Source organism: Ornithodoros turicata, chromosome 2 (genome assembly GCF_037126465.1).
Source record: "Ornithodoros turicata isolate Travis chromosome 2, ASM3712646v1, whole genome shotgun sequence".
NCBI classification, from domain to species: Eukaryota; Metazoa; Arthropoda; class Arachnida; order Ixodida; family Argasidae; genus Ornithodoros; species Ornithodoros turicata.
The window spans coordinates 12548734-12558962 of record NC_088202.1 but is presented as its reverse complement, the minus strand read 5'-3'; positions in this window follow the sequence as shown (position 1 = coordinate 12558962).

The following is a 10229-nucleotide window of genomic DNA, read 5'->3' as shown; positions in this document are numbered from 1 at the left end:
GAAGACCCGCGATTGCAGAGTTCATCAGCGGCTAACAGCTGTCGCAAACGCTCGCGCGCCATAATCGCCTTCCGAAGAACACCGCAGGGACTGGTGGTAGAGGGTTACTGAATAGGTCGACTGCAATGGACTTTAGGGAGGTATATTGCTGACGACGTGATGGAATTTTGCCGCTTTGCTGAGTGATTGTAGCAAGAGCGAACTCGCTCTCTGCTATTTGGTATCATACGTTGGGGTGTGTCGGCGGAAGCTTGATGCCCGCACGTCCGATGGTGGCCTGCTGTTTGGAAGCGTTGTCGCCGACGAAGGACGTCACGTCCGGGTCGCCAATTTGTGCTGTGGTTCTATGAGTGACCAGCCGCAGAGAAAGGCGGGATGAGAATGGTTAATCGCGGAACGTGGCAAAGGCGCAGCGGATGACGGTGGTGATGAGAAGGAACAATGTAAGGCCGTCGCTCTATTGTAGCAGGAGTGCGTAATATGATATTATACAAACGAATATAAAGACGTTCTAGACCATACTTTTCGTAATTCAGCACTTGTGCAGATATATCGAACTAGTTACTAGCAATCACTGCATGAGTAATAACAGGCTGATGACAAACAAGAAAATAAACGTTAATAAAACGAAACCTAAGCTAGCTGGCACTTACGTGAGAGATAATACGGTTCTTTACAATGGAAGGAAGATGCTATAATGCGTCTAGAGATCGTCTGTGGGATGGTAGATTATTCCATAATGTTATTGTCACAAAAACGAAAGCCTCTTTACCTGTTTGTATTTTGTGCCGAGGCCAGAGAAAATTTCCGCTGCGGGAGAATCTAGTAGAAACAGTTCAATAATTAATAATAATAATGATTAATGATTTTGTTATTCCTATTAGATTGTTCCTAGAAGAGTGATACGACGAGAAATGTATACACTAAATTTTGTGGAGGGAGCTCAACTTAACGGGTGATTTTTATACGTAACAACGATAATTAAATTATGAATGATGATGTCATATGTTGTTTCCACGTTTATGCATAAGAAAGTAAAAGTGCCCACAGGTGTTAAAACGTGATCGTTCAATAGGAAGTTGGACATTGTCCCATTCATTATCATTAACTTATTTGTTGTTTGGGCATTGTCAATGTTTTCTTTAGAGCGCTGTGAAATATTGGTTTGTATACATAAATATTTGTATATATAAATATATAAATTTGTATTTGTAAATATTTTTTAAATACACTAATTTTGGTTTTTTCTCTTGCAAATTCTACGGCTGTACGGTCTGGGATAATTTGCCAGTAGGGATTAGAAATGTCACTTCTTTCCATCAATTTAAAAATACGACTCGGAAATACTTCCTCTGCTACTAGTTATACCCGTAAATTCGACCATGTTTATTATGCAAGTAATGTATGCATCGTAATCAATGTCTGTAATTAATGTATGTGATGTAATTTTTTCACAGTGTCCAAAAGTGCCTATTTTTGCAAGCTGTGGTATATCTAATATCTTTGCCCTCTCGGGACAGTATGCTGCCATGTTTTCTTTTTTCCCCCTTTAATTCTTTCAGGGACTGTATAACAGGGTCCGCCCTAACAGTCCCATATCTGACTGTGTATTCTGCTAAATGGTTTACCAAATCAAGAAAGAAAGAAGGAATATGATTAGCTCTGTTTTCTTGCTGTTAATTGCTAACGCATTATCATTGCACCGGTGCGCGACAGTTGGCTGTAAGTTTTGATGTAATGATTCGATATATTTTCGAGGTATATAAACTGCGGTATCATCAGCATATAAAAGGCGTTTTGAGTGACAAACGGAGGTAGGGAAATAATTTATATACCACATACTAGGCATAACAGGGGGCCTCAGATATCACCCTGAGGAACGTGGGGGAAGATACATGTATATTGATTTTTACTACCTGAGAGAGATTCGATAGGATGCCATGGGCCATGGCTAACACTATCAAAAGCCTTGCCGAAGTAGAGTAGCGGCTACTAGATTGCAATCAATGACAGTTTTGACTCTGTTCGTGAATTCTAACACAGCACATTCCGTTGAACAGTTACTTATGAAGACGATCTGGTCAGGATTAAATAAGTAAAAAAATATCAAGAGTACGTATTGAGGCGGAATACAAGAAACTTTTCAAAGACTTTGCTCAAGGAGATGAGAATCGCGATCGAACGATAGTTTCAATTTTTGACTGTTTTCCTTGTTGTAAACAGCTGCTACTTAGGAATGCTTCAGAGCTGCGGGAAAACAGCTCGTTTTAAAGATGAGATTATCAATGTACGATAACACAGAAGCTTATGTGTGTTCCACGAGTTGAGGATCTCGAGAATTAATACTATTTACACCCGGAGCAGAATCATGAAGGTCAGATATAACTTGCAGAATCTCTTCTACAGATGTAGCAGGTAGACAAAAAGGACGACTACATCTGTTTAGATGTAGATGGTAATTGGTCGTGGTGGGCTGCGCTGACGCTTTAGTGAAATCAGAGTTGAAACGTTGTACTATTTCCCTATGCTATTTTGTGACCAATGTTGCAAAGAAACATTTCTGTGGGTAGAGGTTTGTGTAAATTTTTCACCAGACTAGATTGTTAGTGAGACTTAGAGATTATTTTGCAGTTATTTCCAGTTTCTAAGATTTTACGAATTTAATAACTTCCTTTATAGCTGACCTAAAAAGAGTAGTTCGAAAATTTCCTATAACGCTTTTGAAGACCAGTTTTGTAGGAACACCGTTCGACCTTCTTGATGAGATTGTTTGTTTTCGTTTTCCGAATTGAAATCAGGAGACCGTGGATATATGAAGAGTTCCTGCCTGTGATTCTTATACGTGGAGGAAGGTATGCCCTAGCGATAACAGGTGCCATTTGTGAATGAGCTTCGTCCGAGGAATGGGAATTATAGACACAGGTACTGTAGGGGACACGGTTATCTAAAATCAGCACTACGTGGTTTATCTCCAGGTTGTTGTTAAGACTATTTCTTTCGAGTAATAAACGCGTGCACCACATGGTCCACCTTCAAATACAATATTGCCACAACACTTTCAAGCGCAACAAAGGTAATATGGGACGGCGATGTACTGAGAGGCGATTTTAGCTAACCGTGTCCCTAACAGTACAATCAGTGCCACCTTTTCCCCAGTAATCCCCTTTTCTCCTTTTGTTTCTTCTCCTTTTCTTTTCTTCACCCATTTTCCTTCTTTTTTTTTTTTTTGAATAGCAAGCCGACCTCCGTCTGGCTAACCTTTCCTTTTTCCTTTAACCTTTCCTCCTAATGTAACCAATCACACCGGACACATACCTTTGTATGTATATACACATCCTACGATGGTTTCCCAGTGAGTAATGGCCCAAATCGCTTTTTCTCGGAAATTCGGACACCCGTTCAAAATTCATAAAATCCAAAGAGAGTACAACTGCATATTCCCTTTGCACATCCTAATTTTCCACATAATACAGCGTTACGCAAGCGAAACAAGTGCACCCATGCCTTACCCGTACACTCTAAGAAAAAAAGGAGTAAAACAGAGAGTAATTGCAGCTTCTATTCCCCTGGACTGTAATTACTGCCCATTTTAGTCCCCTAACCCGACATTTAGTCCCCACATTTACTCCCCAGGACTGCAAATTGTCACTGAACTTCGCGAATGTTCTCCTGAATGCAACAGTTCACGTAAATATGTGCCCTTGGTCAATTTGATGGCATAAGGCTGTATAACTCAGCCACCGTAGCAATTTTAACACAAAGAGTAAGAAACGGTTAGCGCATCTTTATTCGCAAATTGTGCCCCATGTCCTATGTATGGCGCAAGATTTTATATAACTCGATATAACACGGTTGGCAGTTTGTTTTAAAGTATTTTCATGCATGCACACGAATTATGTACCTGGGTCTCTTACAACAGCGCGTGAAATACAGTCTTCACTGTGTGACATTCATTCACTCCCGTGCATTTACTCCCGTAAGGGACTATTTTTTGTGGCAATGCATTTAGTCCCCAAAAGGAGTAAAAGTACTCCTGTTTTTCTTAGAGTGTACCGACTCGCTTTGTTCACGTATAGCCAAGTTCGCATTGTAAGAATTACGCTCTCAGTCCTTGAGCGTCCCAAAAAGATTCGAATCTGAGGTTGCAGGATGAGGACTATACAGGGTGTCCCAGAAAACGTGTCATTGAATTATAATAAGAAAACTACACCACCCGGAATCATGCGGTCAACGGCATTTGTTCTTACTAGGTTTTTGCCACCTCTTGATGTGAAGGTCGTGTAACGTAAGTTTAATTATGTAAATTTTTGCGAACTGAATTCGGAAATTTGCCAAGTAAAGGTCACTTTGTTACCCCACCAATGTGAAGAGCGTGTCTAATTTATTCAAATTAATGACAATTGACTGGGATATTCAGGGGCTATCCCATCAGAAAAAATATCCGAACACTATACTCTACGGAGCTAGCGCGCGATAAATTTTTCAGCGCAATCCTTGTCAGTCCGACGAAAGGATGTTGGAAACCCAGCCCACACCCAGAAAGAGATAACACAGGTATGGCTTATCGCGTCCGACTTTCGCTGGGATCGCACTTTCCCTCTCCCAATTTCAGGAACCGTCACTTTTTCTACTATCACTCTGTGGGCTGGGTTTGGAACCTCCTTTCGTCGGACTGAGAGCTATTGCGCTCAAAAAGTCGTCGCGCGTTATGGTTCGGTGCTACGAAAAGCAAGATGTTCGGCTATTTTTTCCGATGGGATAGCTCGCGCATATCACTGTCAATTATCATGAACTTCAGTGAATTCGGTACGCTCTTCATATTGGTGTGATAAAAAAGTGACCCTTACTTGGCAAATTTCCTAGTTCAGTTCACAAATATTTACATAATTAAACTTACGATACATGACATTCACATCAGGAGCTGGCAAAAACCTAGTAAGAACAAATGTCGTTGACCGCATGATTCTAGGTGACGTAGTTTTTGTATCATAATTCAATGACACGTTTTCTGGGACACCCTGTATAGGAGAGAGGGGGAAGCAACAGTCGAACCCAAATTTGGTGATGGCCGCAGGGGTTTTAAGACTTATGTTAAGGGGGATATTATCGTCCGCTGCAAGGCTGCACTATTGCACCCTGCTGTACTATCTGCTGCACTCTGCACTACTCTGATTTTGATATTTTTGTACCAGTGAAGGATGCACTGCTCTGGACAAGATCCGAATATGTAAATCTACTTCCAATTGTTATCTGACGTCGAATAGAGCGTGGTGCATGAAGTGAAATGATGGCTACGAGAGCAAGAAAAAAGCTAGTACAAGGAAGGCATGGATGCTCTTGTTCAGCGCTGAGGTGAGGCACGTCAACCCCCTCCCCTCCCCCGTAGTGAGGCAGTGCAGGTGGATGGAGACTCTGTGGAAATATGTGTAAAGGGAATACACAGTACTGCTGTGTAATTCCATAACGTGTGGCGGAATTCCCTGACCTGGAAATCGATCCCCAATAATACGATAATTTCATGAATTTTGAACAAATATTTTCCGATAAGAAAAGCGTGAGATGTCCCTTTCGAAGCAACTCTATCGTGGCTTAGTCGTTGGTACATGAATTGCTTGGTAATGTAATTCGCCCCCGAGATCGAACGGTGTCGGCGCGCCGCGGAGATACGATGAACTACCGTAGCGTGAGTAACTTCCTCGCGTCCTCTGCTTTTACACGTTTATTTTCCGCGTTCAGTGCAGTAGGTGGAGCATCGGGGAACAGAACAGTATCGTGCCCTCGCACCACAAGTGATCTTCCGGTCAATATACACAAGAATTACGGAAAAGAACCATCAACTCCAAACATCCACACTCGAAAGGCGACGGTGTCGCCCCCTATAGGTCGATCTCGCAGCGAATACTTCAAGCTTTTTTTTTTTAGAAAACAAGAGTACCTCAATTTACTAGGCGTATACAAACAGGTTACGAACACATCAAATGCTAACGGCGAAGCTGCAACCGCGCGCAATCTAATTTATTTGGAGATGTACTTTCCTACGTACCGTAATCCATCACTTGAGGAGGGCTGGGGGCATCTACGTATACCCACATATTTCCGCGTTGCACAAATTCAATTAGTCGCAAAAATTCAACAGTCGCTCCAGGTATGCAAAACAGAGGTTGGAATTATCTCCCTTTTATGCTGTACTTTTCTTTCTTTCTTTCTTTCGCGACCGGCATTATCGCCCAAGCGGAGAGGAACCCCCCCCCCCCCCTTACCCCTCCTGGCGAATTGTTTGCTCCGTTGTTATTGTTATTAATTTGCGACTGAGCAGCGACGTGTAGACCGCCACAAAAAATGGAAACCAAATTATGCGTATGTTTGTGGTGATAGCGAAAGAAAACAAAGAAGAAGAAATGTACCGACGCGGCCCTGCTGATTAGTGTGTATCGTTCAGACCACCCAACTAATTATTAATGTAGACAAGAAGGTAAATAATAAAGGCCTGGAAGGCATATCTTGTTTTTAGATAAACAAAACAGGTGAGGGAGCCGCGTGTTTGTTTGTGCTGCCGAGCTGAAATGTGATTTATGCTGCTCGTTGGGTTTTCTAGTGCAGATAAAGAAATAGGCTTACAGGAAATTGAATTTTCTTGTTGCTTGCGCGGTGCTGGTTGATTGTTGTTTCCGGTTGAAAGGTTAATCAGCTAACGGCGCGTTCAATCGTCGCCACCTGCATCTCGTCTGGAAAATATACATGCGCTGCTAAGTGTCCCCTAGGTAAAAATAATTTAATTGAGGCGTGGCGTGACGATTTTATCTTTTATTCATTTATTTGAAAAAGTGTTAGTCCAGAAGGGCCGTTACAGGAGAGGGAAGATACACACATACGATACAAGTCCACTCATCTGATACAGGAATTCTGCACGTCCTTCCGAAATATTTCATACAATTCATTTCGAAACGTCCTATAGTGGACGGGCTGGTTACAACGGTAGCTCGTAGCCCGTTCCAAATTTCAGTAGCCTGCACAAAGAAGCGATAGATCTTGTCGCGTTACTCTCAAACCACCAGTTTCCGTGCGCCCCTTAGCCCAGTTTCCAGCGACGACACTACAAGGGCGGACTGTCAAAATCGCTCTTCCCATTGGGATGAATACTGGTGGCCGCCGTCTTTAATGAGTACGGCTGACGATAACCTAACATTGTCATCCGGTAAACATCTGAGTAGCGTATCAACGCTCGAAAGATAAAGGGAAAAGAAGATTCCTTGCTTCAGCGTGCGATATGCAGAGTTGTTCACGTGAGGAGTGCTGGTCGATGCGATGTCTTTTCTACACCGGTTCCTGAGCGGGAGAAAATGAACGGGCGTGACATGAACACGAACGGACACGAAAAACAAAAACAAACACGGGAAAATGATGGAACTCTGCAAACGGCAGTCCACACGTGCACAGTTCCTGTGACTACCACGAGGTGGCAGCACTAATGGCGGCGCTCATTCCTTGAATCGCGTTTTTACGTAAACTTGAAGGCATCCACGCGTGGCAGGTACAGCTGCAGCTCTCTGTCATGAGGTTTAGGGAGAGTACGTTTTGTTGTAAATGCACAATACCTGTCCAGTTCAATATTGATTTCCCGCAACAAAACTTGATGGAGGAAAGTAAGACATGCAGTCTTTCTCCTGGTACTTAGGAGTTCAAGGCAAAGACTCTGGCGGAGGGCAGGAACATTAGTCAATCGTTGCCACTCTAAACAAATAAGTCGTACTGCCAGACGCTGGACTTGTTCGAGTGCATTTATAACTACCTTAGTGTATGGGCTAGAAACCATCAACGCATATTGTAATAACGGCCTTATCAAAGACTTATAGGCAAGCAGTTTACAGCTTGAATCACCACACGTAGAGTGCGTCTCGAGGAAAATAACCTTTTGCGTTTTGCATCTTTTCAGTTTTCTTCTCCTTTCAATTCATTTCATTTTCTTGTGGGACTAGCAGAATTTGTCAGGTGACGAATTCAATATCTTCCTTTTTTTCTATAATCAAACTCAAACTCAACCTTTTGCGTGCAGCATTGCATATTAAATTTACATGAGCATCCCATGTAACTTTACTGGGAAAAAGTTATTCCTAGATACTTAAACTTAGTGACACGTTTAACAGGCTTGCTGTCCAACATACACTGAAATTGTAGTGATTGTAGCACTGATAGTCTTGCTTGTGTCAACTCTCATGCCCCGTGCAATACGCCAATCCGTGATAGATGCGTGTGTTCAGTTTAGGGTTAATTTATCTCCTGGGCCAGAAATATTACAATAAGTAATACAATCGTCCGCATACAACCTCATTATTACGTACATCTTCACATACAACTTCACTTACAACTTCAAACAAAGCATTAACATACATGTATAAAAAAATAACAGTGGTCCCAATACCGACCCCTCTGGAAAACTTGAATATAGATCTATAAATTTGACGAAAAAGCACCACTAATATGTTGACAAATTGCATGCGGTCACTGAAATAGAATTGGATCCGGATAACACATATGAATCACTGCCCGAAATATGTAGTTTGTACAAGAGCTTCTTATGAGCAACACATGTCAAATGCCTTCACATACGAGATCAGTTTTTCCTGGCATGTTTCATACTGAGGCAAGGTCGTGCAATATTTATATCTGTTGTGAAGTTGTAGAAAGACCTTTCCGAATACCATGTCGTTTCAAATTTAACGCTTGCCTCTTATCAAGGAATTCTAAAATGTGTTTACTATACAATGCTCCATCAGTTTGCAGCAGTTACCCGTCCGCGAAATGGGCCGATAGCAGGCAATACCCGTCCTGTTACCACTTTTAAAAACTGGTTTAATTCTTCCCTTCATTTTCCCAATTATGAAGGGAAATGCCTCAGGACGAGAGCCGCCGATATTTCGAACAGGGACTGTTCTTCTGGACCACCAACAGGAATACTCTCTGTTCCAAATATCGGCGGCTCTCGTCCTGAGGCACTTCCCTTCCTACTTCCTTACCGGTTCACTGGATTTCTACCCGTATACTACTCCCAGTTATATATTATATAATTTCAAGAACACGGTATTTCTTTCACCGAATACTGTTTCGGTGACGACGTGCACCCTGATGTTTAAATTAATTTCTTGTGTTAGCTATTTTCCAATAAGGCGACAACGAACTAATATGATGGAAACTGTTCTGTGACTAAAGCACACAACAGACGAACGCTGTATGGAGCACAGGGCTTTCATAGATTGATTTACCCTTTGAAGTATCCTTCAACCTACACGCAAAAAAATGTAGCAAATTAAAAGTGAAACAGACAATGCGCACGTAGTAAAGTTTTGAGCCGCACTCAGACGTCGGGCATAACATCCTGCTTAGCATTTTATTGCACAATATGTCGTATGCGCATACCAACCAAGAGCACAGGGTAATATCCGTTGTACATCCGTCGAATTGTGAAGCGCGAACCGCATACACTCAACCACAACGCACCAAGCACAAACAGATGTAGAGACGGTAGAACGACATATATTTTTTTTTATTCGTTATCAATAAGAAAAGTATATGCGGAGTACGTTTCTCCGAACCAGGCTTTGACAGACAGAAGTTCCCCGCCATGTCACCTCGCTGTCTCCCATTTCTGCGAAATTCTTGCAATCAACGTGCCGCGCCCATTTCGAAGATTGCGAGAAACGGTTTTTCCGTGAGGCATGCGTTTGAAATCCTTCGCGTTCTGCAATGCGGTGGCGCCATCCTACGGCGGCCAGCGGTAGCGCCGCCCGTCTTCTTGCTCAGGCTTCCCTGCATGACTTGACTCACTTTTGCGAATAAATCCCGGAATTATCGAAGTGGGGCTGACTTACCTCGGAGATGAAATCGGTAGAAAATGTGGAGGGTAGCATGTGTGGTGCTAACGTGCCTCAAAAACGCAACATTTGGAAGTTTTTGAGGTTATTACCGGTGATACACAATCAGTGTACGTGAGTGTGTGTGTGGGGGGGGGGGGGGGGGGGGGGGAATCCACTACCATGAATTCGTACTTTCTGTATAGTGCAGTTGGAAAAAGGAGAACGGGGCAGAAATCGTACTCCCCCGGTAAAGGTTTCGTAGAATCCGTCCCAAAATATTTTTCTGGTGCTTACAAGTTATTTACTCTTCTATTTTCACTGGATTTTCTGAATTTCATTCGTTTTCTTCGTTCTCTTTTTCATTCTCTGCAGTCTCTT